At 37.6% G+C, this 12,686-nt stretch overlaps 1 protein-coding gene across 2 annotated transcripts in view; it reads right to left on the bottom strand.

The window, feature by feature from the left end:
* WDR70 (WD repeat domain 70) overlaps positions 1-12,686 on the bottom strand; it is a 265,622-nt gene that overhangs the window by 129,944 nt on the left and 122,992 nt on the right. The gene's annotated exons all lie outside the window — the stretch shown is intronic.

Here is a 12,686-nt window from a genome sequence, read left to right as displayed (position 1 = left end):
TTCTGGAGGCGTTCTTTCACATAAGAAATGCAAAAGGCTACATCAGAGTAACATTTCAATTGTAAATGCATATTGATTTTAAAATACTAGAAATGTTGTCTGGATTAAAAATGGCCAAATACACTAAAACCGAGTTACCAGGAATACATGTCCTCACTCGCAGAGACAGGACAGTCAGACTCTAAAGGGAGAATTGGTACTTCACATAATCAACAATTTGGATAGGGGTTATATATTTGTAACTTACATCCTTTGGATACAACTTTATTTTAAATGTTATAAGACACAGAAAAGCAAACAAAGTCATTTGTTAAATTGCAAGAAAGCATGTGTTGGATTTTATTCTGATTAGATATGTACATGCAAAGCAACAATTCCTTCAGAAAGGATCCATGTTAATTTGTTAGTGTTATTCAAGTATATACATAAGGATAACCACCATATACCTAATAACAATGTCAGGTCTGTTTATAGAAGTTTCTCTATGCTATTACAATGCTAACTATCGGCAAAGCACAACAATGGAATGGTATTTATCTTTAATTTAAGGATAAAGAAACATTTATTTGCTCATTTTGTTATGCCCTATATTCATCTAAGCCCAAAAGACAAACTGCAGCTTGGTCTTATAAGGCTTAGGTTTTTACATGAAACCATCATTTGGAATGTTTTCAAGGAAAACAAATAGTTGTAGTCAGGTGTATTGCAGTGAATTATCTTTACTGCTAACAATTGTGCAAAGAAGCCATGAACTAAAGCTGGTTAATAAGAATATACTTCAGATTTACTCAATAATTCCCAGGTTAAGGGAATTGGTAATGTGTCAGCTGACCATCTTTGTTTATCTAATAGAGGAGTCCAAAATAATGGAGTCTTATAGTTTTGTTCTCAGTGGAAACATGTGGGTCTTTGAACAGTCAAATATGACACTCTGAGACTCTCTGCTGGTAACCCAGATAACTGCAATCTACATTCCGTAATAAGTACATAGATAGCTAAATAAGGAGAGGTTACTTACCTGCAGAGAAACTGGAATTATTCAAGATGTTTTGGCCTTATACATGATCAGAAATTCTTGTAAACAGTGCTCATGGGCCAGCACCTGAGCCCTACATCCCCATCAGGTTCCAGTAAAAGGGAATATATAGAGGGATGGACCTGCCACCGCTCCAGTTCTTTCTCAACCTCAAAGCCTAGCAGGACTCTGAAGCAGTGGAGAAAAGAGAGTACATAGTGTAGCACCCACAGTGGCAAAACATCTCAAAGAACTCCAGTTACTATACAGATAAGTTATTTCTTCTTCTTAGAGCTACTGTCTCTATCAGTGCTCCACCTGAGGAAATTCCTGTGTAGTTACAGAGAAGGGTGCTGAGGAGGCTGGCTAGAGTAGCGAGGAGGGGTTAAACTAATAGCAAAAAGAGAGGGTAAAAAGTGGAAAGATATGAGCACTTGGCACAAAATTGAGATGTTGAGTACAAAATTAGTCAAGGAACCAAAGCACACGAAGAGAAAAAATTCCTGAATTGCCTCTACAGTAATGGTAGGAACCTGGGTAACAAATAATAATTGCACATTTATGAGCATAAATTCAGTCTAGTTGGTATTACTGAAATCTAGTAGGATGATTCACACAATTCAAATGTTAAAATTGATTATTATAACCTATTTAGGGAGGACTGAGTGGGCAAAAGGGGATGGAGAGTGGCACTCTATGTCAAAAATGGCATCAACAGTTTCTGAGTAACTGACAATTCAGAAGAAAATGATCTTGAATACTAATGGCTACTTGAATACTAACAGATAAAAGTACAAGATAAGGTACTCGTTGGCAACTGCTATAAATCACCAAATCATACTAGGGAACAGAATGACTGTCACCTTATGCACCCATTCATAATGTCCAGGGAAAAAATCTTGTTTGATCACAGGGGATTTCAATATGAGTGGCATATGCTCGCAGTCACATGCTGCTAGTACTAAAAACTTCTTGGAATTTCTAAACATTGTAGATGAAAATTTCCTGACTCAAAAAGTGTTACAGCCAACCCTATATTAGGTGTAGTCCTAACAGATAAAGAGGAACTGACCACAGGACTAAAAGTTAATGGTAGCTTAGGTACAAGTGATCATGAGTTGATCTCATTTATAATGTGCAAGAAGAATAAAGTCCAGAACAGTAATATATATACTTGGTGCTTTAATAGGGCCAATTTCACAACGCTGAAAACAATTATGAGCCAAATCAACTATGAGGAAGAATTTAATCAGAAATATGTGCCTGAGAATTAGGAATCATTTAGGAAAACCTTACTAGATGCCCAAAAAGCCACAGTCCCACAACTGAGGAAGAAGGCTGTGCTGTTTAAGAAACTAACCAAGTTTAGAGGGGAGGTGTAAAAAGTAAAAAAGAATATCTAACAAATAGAAGAAAGGAGAAGCTGATACTAGCTAATAAAAAACTGAAGTTAGAAATTGTAGAAAGCTGATAATGGAACCCAAGGGACAGAAGGAGAAATCTATGGCCAGCAGAGTTAAGGACAAGAAGCAGTTTATAAAAGATATAAGGAACAAAAAAAATTCTGACAATGGTATAGGCCCCATTACTAGATGGAAATGATAGAATTATCAATAATGCAGAAAAGTCAAAAATGTTCAATACATATTTCTGTTATGTATTTCAGGGAAATGATGCAGTTTCAACATATGGTGATGATAACATGATTTCCATTCCACTAGTATCTGGAGGATGTTAAACAGTAGCTACTAAATTTAGATGTTTTAACAGCAGTAGGTCCAGATAGCTTGCACCTTAGAGTGTTAAAAGAGGTGGCTGAGGAGCTCATTGGACCATTAATGTTGATTTTCAATAAATCTTGGGGCATTGGGAAAGTTCCAGAAGACTGGAAGAAAGCTAATGTTGTGCCAATTTTTAAAAAGTTAAATGGGATGACCTGGGTAATTATAGGCTCATCAGACTGACATCAGTCCCAAGCAAGATAATGAAGCACCTGAAGTGGGATTTCATTAATAAAGAACTAAAGGAGGGTAACGTAATGAATGTGAATTAACATGGGTTTATGGAAAATAGATCCTATCAAACTAATTCGGGAAGGATCTGACTTGATACTGTACAATATTTTGATTAAAAAACTAGAACAATAATTAACATGCCACACATTAGATTAAAAACCACCTAACTGATAGGATTCAAAAACGTAATTGTAAATAGAGAATCATCATCAAATGGATGTTTCCCATAGGGTTCTACAGGAATCAATTGTTGGCCCTTGCTATTTAACGTCTTTATCGATCACCTGGAAGAAAACATAAAATCACTCATGAAGTTTGCAGGCTACACAAAAACTGGGGGTGTGGTAAATAATGAAGAGGACAAGTCACTGATTTTGAGTTGGGGGAGGGATAACTCAGTGGTTTGAGCATTAGCCTGCTAAACCCAGGGTTGTGAGTTCAATTTTTGAGGGGGTCATTTAGAGGTCTGAGGCAAAAATATGTCAGGGGGTTGGAACAGATGACCTCTTGAGGTCCCTTGCAGACCTGGTATTCTATGACTTACCTGGCAACAGAGACGCAAGGAAGCAATGTATGTTTTAATAAGGCTAAATGTAAAAGTATGTAGGTCATGCTTACAAGATGGGTGACTATTCTGAGAAGAAGCAACAATATGAAAAAGATTTGGGGGTCATGGTGAACATGAATTCCCACTGTGGCCAAAAGGGCAAATACAATCCTTGGATGCAGAATCAGGGGAATCTTGTGTAGGAGTAGAGAGGTTATTTTACCTTTGTGTTTGGCACTAATGCATTCACTGCTGAATACTGTACCCAGTTCTGGTGTCCTCAATTCCAGAAAGATGTTGATAAATTGGAGAAGGTGCAGAGAAGAGCCACAAGAATGATTAAAGGATTAGAACATATGCCTTATAGTAACAGACTCCAGGAGCACAATCTATTTAGCTTCAAAAAGGGGAATGTTAAGGGGACTTAATTACAGTTTAAAAGTACCTATACAGGGAACAAATAATTGATAATGGGCTCTTCAGTTTAGCAGAGAAAGGTGTAACACAAGCCAACAGCTGGAAGTTGAAGCTAGACAAATTCAGACTGGAAATAAGGTGTAAATTTTTAAACACAGAGTAATTAACTATTGGAACAATTTATGAAGGGTCATGGTGGATTCTTCATTACTGACAATTCTTAAATCAAGAATTGGATTTGTTCTAAAATATATGTTCTAGGAATTATTTTTGGGACATTCCATGGCCATATAGAGAGATCAGACTAAATGATCACAAGGGTGCCTTCTGGCCTTCGAATCTATGAGGTGGGTTCAGTTCAGACTAGAGAACAGCTTTTCCAAAGGCTGCACACAGTCTGGAAGCATACACTAAAGCATAGTGTTGGAAAAATGTGTGTATAGATGGCCAAGTGGCAGCCATACAAACGTCCATATTGCCTCTATATTAATCCATGGTACACTCACATCTTGAATACTGCATGCAGATCTGGTTGCCTCATCTCAAAAAAATATATTGGAATTGGAAAAGGTACAGAAAAGGGCAACAAAAATTATTAGGGGTATGGAACAGCTTACATATGAGGAGAGATTAATAAGACTGGGACATTTAAGCTTGGAAGAGATGACTACAAGGGGATATTACAGAGGTCTATAAAATCATGACTGGAGTGGAGAAAGTAAGTAAGTAAGTGAGTGTTATTTACTCCTTTTCATAACAAGAACTAGGGGTCATCAAATGAAATTAATAGGCAGCAGATTTAAAACAAACAAAAGGAAGTATTTCTTCACACAACTCACAACCAGCCTGTGGAACTCTTTGCCAGAAGATGGCGTGAAGGCCAAGACTATAACAGAGTTTAAAAAAGAACTAGATAAGTTCATGGAGGATAGGTCCATCAATAGCTATTAGCCAGGACTAGGAGGGATGCAAAACCATGCTCTGAAGTGTCCCTAGCCTCTGTTTGCCAGAAGCTGGGAATCACTTGATGATTGCCTACTCTGTTCATTCCCTCTGAAGCACCTGATATTGACCACTGTTGGAAGACAAAATTCTGGGCTGGATGGACCATTGTTCTGACCCAGTATGGCCATTCTTGTTTATTTTTAAGTAGGGCCTGGTGGAATGGGCAGTAACTCTAGGGGAGGATGTGCCTCAGAAGCTTTGTAGCATGCCAAAAGGTACCCTGAAACCCATTTTGATAGTCTTTGGATGGAAACTGGGTTCAATCTCACCGCAAAAGAGATAAAGAGAGTTTGAAAGAAACTTGGAAGGGTTTCAACCTATTTAGGTAGAAGGCAAGAGCTCTTCTTATGTCCAGGGTGTGAAAACAGACTTCTTCTACTGAGGAGAAAGGCTTGGGGTAAAATACTGGAAACTAATTGCTCCCTCCCCACCCCAAAGCACAAACCTGTGCTAAATAAAATAAAATAAAATAAAATAAAATAAAATAGATGAAATCAAAAATAAACAATAATATGTTGCACCAGCTAGGTGTCAGACACAATGAAAATTCTGTCTCAAGTCAATGAGAAGGCACTGGAGCAGTGGCAGTTCCACCCCACCTATATGCCCTCATACAAAAACACCAGGGGATGCTGGGCACAGGCATAGACCTGTGAGCATTGCTGACAAGGATCTCTGATCAAGAGCACATCGATACACACACCTCCTCACATGGAGCACTGACAAGGGCAATACCTTGAAGAACCACCACCAGTTAGGAAATACGAAGAGGTCAAAACTTATCCAAAAAATTGTCATATGATTTAAGTTTGCTTTAGATGTCCCTATAAACCAATCTAGCAAACCGGCCCATGTTTCGAAACACTTCATCTATATCAGCATCTCTTAGGTCCTTCATTTAGATTAATTTTTAGCTCACTAAGTAGACTCCATAGCTCTAATCAGCTGAATGGAGACTGTCAAATGCGTAAGAAGTCTACTAACAGATTAGAATTTGAGATATTCCAGGGCTGTATTAAAATACTTTTGAAGTTTTGCTTTTTCCTTTTTTACTGTTTATACTACTCTCACTCATTGCATTTTATTTTCCAGGTCTTTTGTTTTAAAATCTCCGATGCATTTAGAGAATTATATTATACAACTAAAAGATTAAACCTAATTTTTCCTCCTTTATTTTTAAACCTGTATGTGGTGTGTGCATTATGTTATAATCATTCTAATATTATGGTTGATGAAACAAACCTCTCATAATTTATTCTTATATATGTTCAGAGTCTGCATCCTTTGCTCACATTGAATATCTTACTCTAAGAGTGGTCCCACTGATTTCAGCAATATTAATTGTGGAGTAAGGTGCCACTCAATATGTGTAAGGATGGCAGCATCTGTCCAAAAATTGTTAGAGGCTGATGCTAATTCTTGCATGATTGTTTTTCAGATGTCATTATACCTTTGTTCTTTTGAGTGACGCCAACTGATTGCAGATCTTAATAATCCACTCAGAGCAGGAATCACACACTCAGATTGGGCTACATTTTAGATTTATTGTTGATGTCTAGTCGAGATTGTGAAATCTGGGATTTTAGGCAACTAAAAGGTAAGGGCAAATACTACTAGCTTTAGCCTCTACGGACAAAATAAGTTATTTAGAAAGCTGACTGTTGCTGCTTAATAGATGTACAAGAAACAAATATACAACTATTCTGATAATTCTTTCAAGCTGCATCAGGACCAGCATTTAGCAACTTGCCTCCTCCACAGAGACTGACATCAAAAGCATGTGGACCCATGTCTCAAGTGATACGCAACTGCAGATCTCACAATCTTATAAAAAAAATTTGGGGGTCATGATTGATAATCAGCTGAACATACGTTCCCAATTGATGTGACAGCCAAAAGGACTAATGAAATCTTTGGATGTAAAAAAAAAAAAGGGGGGGGCAGATCTCGAGTAGGAGCAGAGGGATTATTTTACCTCTGCATTGGCACTGGTGCAAGTGGTGCTGGAATACTGTGTCCAGTTCTGTGTCCACAATTCAAGAAGGGTGTTGATAAATTGGAGAGGATTTTGAGAAGAGCCACAAGAATGATCAAAGGATTAGAAAACATGCCCTAAATGATAGATTCAAGGAGTTCAATCTATTCAGTTTAACAAAGAGAAGATAAAGGGGTGACTTAATTGCCATTTATTAGTAACTACATGAAGAAAAAATATTTGATAATGAGCTCTTCAACTTAGCAGAGAAAGGTACAGCACAATTCAATTGCTGGAGGTTGAAGCTAGACAAATTCAAATGGGAAATAAGGTGTGAATTTTTATCAGTGAGGGTAATTAGCCATTGGAACAATTTACCAAGGGTTGTGGTGGATTCTACATCATTGGCAATTTTTAAAAGCTACATCATAGGAATTATTTTGGGAAAGTTCTGTTGTCTGTGCTATAAAGCAGGTCAGATCAGGTGAGCACAATGGTTCCTCGTGGCCTTGGAATCTATGAATCTGACTAGAAATCAACCAATAAATTTAAAATGTGGCCCAACCTGGGTGTGTAATCCCTGGTCTGAGTGGATGTTACTCTGGGATGATTACGTTCTGAAATCAGTTGACTTCATTCAAGAGAGAGCTCTGAGAAGAGTGAACTGCCCCATGCATCTCAATGAGACGTTAACTCAAAAATCCTTTGCTCTAGTGGATCCCACCACTACCATACAGCAGAGCACACTGCATGTAGCAAGAGTTAAAAAGAGCAGCTGGCCTGGCCCCTGGAACCAAGTAGATAAATGGTAGCTGCTGGACTAAATACTAAAGGGGTCCACTGCTGCCTCCCTGTCTGTCCTGGGGTGTTACTGCCCTGCTGCTGCCCCTGCCTTTCTGGAACAGGGAAATGACCACCATCAATACTCCAAGTGGCAGGGGCGGAGCCACAAGGGGGCTCCATATTGTGGACAACCCAAGAACCCAGCATACAGATGGGACTGTAGTTTATTGCTCTTAAATGATTTAATATTTAATAAAACAAGTTCAAAAAATGAAAAAAATAGTCCAAACCTTTCAAGCATTTACTCATCTACTTTCAGCTAATAGTTGGGTGCCAGAATACAACACTGAAATCCTACAGAATCCAATTAGATTTAGATTCTTGCCATTATGGAAGGGGTTAAAATATTGAAAATGTTTGTTTATTACCATGACAAGTTCCACCACCACCATTCTTCATCCTCCGCTCCCAGGGGAAGAATGGAAGTCTTACTTCAGCAACTACATCCTTGCTATAGAAATTTCTACGTACATTTTAGAAAAGCAGAAAGCCTTACTGGTCCATTCACTTGATGGACAATTTATCTTCAAGTATCTTCACCCACTACTGACATATGGAAAGATGTGACTCCATATGATGCTGCTCTCTGAACCCTGGTTAATCATTTTAAGCCTCTACTAAATATTGTTGCCAAATGCTTCAAGTTCTTTTCCCATGTACAAATGCCTCACGGACCCATCGATCCCTACATAGCTGCATTACATGAGTTAAGTGCAATCTGTGAATTTGCCAGCATAGCAGATGAAATGATCAGACATTACATTGTCAAGATGATGACCAGTTGCAAGATTCGTGAATGATTCCTTGGAAAAAACTATGCAAACCACCTAACAAGTGGAAAGTGCCATCCACTGTGCTAAGTAACTTTTGATAATATCAGATGTCTTCCAGTTTGCAGAAGTTAATGCACTTCGATACAAACTGCAACTAAATGTGACAGATCACCAAGCCACTGCACACTAGCAAGTGCGAGTCAACAGCCATGAGATGAGGATGTTACCAGATGAGGATGTTACACTATAATTCCCAGCCAACTCGACACTGTGCTGTTTGACAGCTCCTGACCGGAGTTGCATCCTTCAGACATATATTCCAGAGGGTATGGTGCGATCTCCCATTCCCATCAATGGCTATTTTACAGCTGTCTTTGAGTACAAAGGTCATAGTGCCCAAGGGAAAAATCTATGTAGCTGAAAAGGGAGTTTCTATTTTAGGATGGAATCAACAAAGGGATCTTCAGACATTAGCTATGAATAGCACAGAACCTGTCCTGCAAACTGAAGATAGGCTACAACCAAGAATCATCTCTGAATTTCCAGAAGTTTTCACTGATACCATAGTTGTTGCGCCCACCCTCACCGCTAAAAAAAAAATTTCAAGCACAAGATCCAGTTAAAGAACAATGCAATGCCTGTACAGCATGAAGTGTGAAACATACCAGCTGAACTGAGACAAACACTCAAAGAGGAAATTCTGATACTATGCAAAGCAGATATCATTGAACCCGTTGATTCATGAGAATGGATTTCTTCTGTTGTTCTCACCAGGAAGCCTAATGGTGCTGTCTACACATGTGGACTTGAGCAATCTAAACTACAACATGTAGATTGTCATCCTCTATCCAACATCAATGAAATGCTTGTCAGCTTGAAGGAGGGAAGAAATAGATGTCATTGTGATAGACCAGCTCAGGCCAGAGCATAGGCCAATTCACTTGTGTGTGAATTAGGGCTATTGATTAATCGCAGTTAACTCACGTGATTAACTCAAAAAAATTAATCGCGATTAATCGCAGTTTTAATCACCCTGTTAAACAAGAGAATACCAAGTGAAATTTATTAAATATTTTGGATGTTTTTCTACATTTTCTCACATATTGTGTTCTGGGTTGTAACTGAAATCAAAGTGTATATTATTTTTTACTACAAATATTTGCACTGTAAAAATGATAAACAAAATAAATTGTAGTTTTCAATTCACCTCATACAAGCACTGCAGTGCAAACTCCTTGTTGTGAAAGTACAGCTTACAAATGTAGATTTTTTTTACATAACTCCATTCAAAAACAAAACAGTTCCCCGCGCCTTACCCGCAATGGCTGTCCCTGCAGTTCCCAGGTGTTTGTTGCTGCCTCTCCTCATGACCACAGCTCCCAGCTTGTCAGCTCCAGACACTGCAATGCAGGGATGGTTAAAAAAATTCCAAAACAAAACGATGTAAAACTTCAAAGCCTACAAGTCCACTCGGTCCTATTTCTTGTTTAGCCAATTACTAAGACAAACAAGTTTGTTTACATTTATGGGAGATAATATTGCCCTCTTCTTATTTACAATGTCACCAGAAAGTGAGAAAAAGCGTTCACATGGCACTGTTGTAACTGGTGTCACAAGGTATTTACGTGACAGATGCACTAAAGATTCATATGTCCCTTCATGCTTCAATCACCATTCCAGAGGACATGCGTCCATGCTGATGACGGGTTTTGCTCGATAATATTCCAAAGCAGAGCAGACCACTGCATGTTAATTTTCATCATCTGAGTCAGATGCCACCAGAAGAAGGTTGATTTTCTTTTTTGGTGGTTCGGATTCTGCAGTTTACGCCTCAGAGTGTTGCTCTTTTATGACAGCTGAAAGCATGCTCCACATCTTGTCCCTCTCTGATTTTGAAGGGCACTTCAGATTCTTAAACCTTGGGTCAAGTGCTATAGCTATCTTTAGAAATCTCACATTGGTACCTTATTTGCGTTTCCTAAAAGCTGCAGTGAAAGTGTTCTTAAAATGAGTAACATTTGCTGGGTCATCATCCGAGACTGCTATAACATGCAATATATGGCAGAATGCGGGTAAAACAGAGCAGGAGACATATAATTCTCTCCCAAGGAGTCCAGTCACAAATTTTATTATGCATTACTTTTTTAATGAGCGTCATCAGCAATGGAAGCATGTCCTCTGGAATGGTGGCCGAAGCATGAAGAAGAAAACAAATGTTTAGCATATCTGGCACCTAAGTATCTTTCAATGCCAGCTACAAAAGTGCCATGCAAATGCCTGTTCTCACTTTCTTGTGACATTGTAAATAAGAAGCAGGCGGCAGTATCTCCCGGAAATGTAAACAAACTTGTCTGTCTTAGAGACTGGCTGAATAAAAAGTAGAACTGAGTGGACTTGTAGGCTCTAAAGTTTTACATTGTTTTGTTTTTGAGTGCAGTTATGTAACAAAAAAAACCCCTACAGTTGTAAGTTACACTTTCACAACAGAGACTGCACTACTGTACTTGTATGAGGTGAAAATATTTTCTTTTATCATTTTTACAGTGCAAATATTTGTAATAAAAAGTAATATAAAGTGCGCACTGCACACTTCGTATTTTGTGTTGTAACAGAAATCACTATATTTGAAAATGTAGAAAAACATCCAAAAATATTTAATACATTTCAATTGGTATTCTATTGTTTAACAGTGCGGTTAATTACCATTAATTTTTTTAATCGCAGTTAATTTTTTTGACTTAATCACGTGAGTTAACTGTGGTTAATTGACAGCCCTAATAAATACAAAATAATCAGAGAAAATACAAATATTGCCACTTCTGAAGTAAGTAGAAGAATTTTTTCCCATAATGGTTTCATTTAAAATTCAGGAAAATATAGTTTCTCGCATACACAAAGCAATAGCACAGGTTTTGATTGCTTCTGCCTGAGTCTACCTAGTTCTCTGCTTAGCTCTAAGTGTCTTTACTCCACAGTCTTGTCAATAATCCTGAAGTTATTTTGCCAAATTAAAAAAACTCTCTGAAATCAATACAGAAAAACCTTACAGTAAATATTTTTTTAATTCTGGAGAAGACTGCAGTGACCTCTTTCCTACTTCTTCAGCACCATTCTTGCTCTTGTCCATTCTGTGACAATAACTGTAATCATGAGTAAGCTGACCCACTTGAACACAATGGGTGAAATTCCACTGCTGAAGTGGAAAAACTCCCACTGACTTCAATTAAGCCAGAAATTCACCTAATATATATTAATTCACCTAATATATATTTGCATAATATGTGCCATTACACCATTGTGAAATATATGCTTAAAATCCTGTTTACTAAAGAAACCTTTAAACAGTGAAACTAATGATCAAGACTTACAAGAACTAATCTCTTTAAACTAGTAATTGTATCTCCTAAATAGTCACTTCTTTCAAGTGATGATAATATTGCAGAAACAGATGACCTCCACACACATTTTATCTAAACTGTCATAGACTCTTCTTTCCTAAAGCATGGATAATTTCTGAGAATAAGTTTTGCTTACGTTTAGGATACTTTGTTGAGCTTGTTAACATGAAAAAGAAATTTTCCCGACAAAAGGTGTTCTTTAGTCTATAAAAGCTTTGTTGCAGATTTAACATTAAGTCCCAATTGTTACTTTTAAAGTGGTATATCCACACACTGGAGAAAACTGCTGCTAGCGAAAAAGGAAATGGGAAGTACACTGGATAGTTTGAAATACTTTTCTTATAATGTCATCCATTTGGTTTCTCTGAGAATATAATTACACATCCATTTATAGCATTGTGTATCTGCATTTTACTCGCTTGACCAGACCTTTTAATTCACAGCAATTTAAGCACGAGATAGCCATTGAATCCCTATTTGGTATAATTGCTAGGCATATGTTTATGCAGACAAAATTAGACAGTCTTGAGAGTATATAATTTCTTAATTTATTTTTCACTATCTACAAACTGTTCAGCTAAGTAAAAATACTGAATTTTAAAGGGGTAAAAGCAGTAAAACAGTCTACCCTTTGTGTTTACAAGAGAAACAACATTTTAAAATCCTATCACTTCATAAATATAGCTGAATATAGTAAT

This window comes from Gopherus flavomarginatus, chromosome 3, assembly GCF_025201925.1.
Source record: "Gopherus flavomarginatus isolate rGopFla2 chromosome 3, rGopFla2.mat.asm, whole genome shotgun sequence".
NCBI lineage: Eukaryota > Metazoa > Chordata > Testudines > Testudinidae > Gopherus > Gopherus flavomarginatus.
This window is presented reverse-complemented; position numbering and strand designations above follow the sequence as displayed.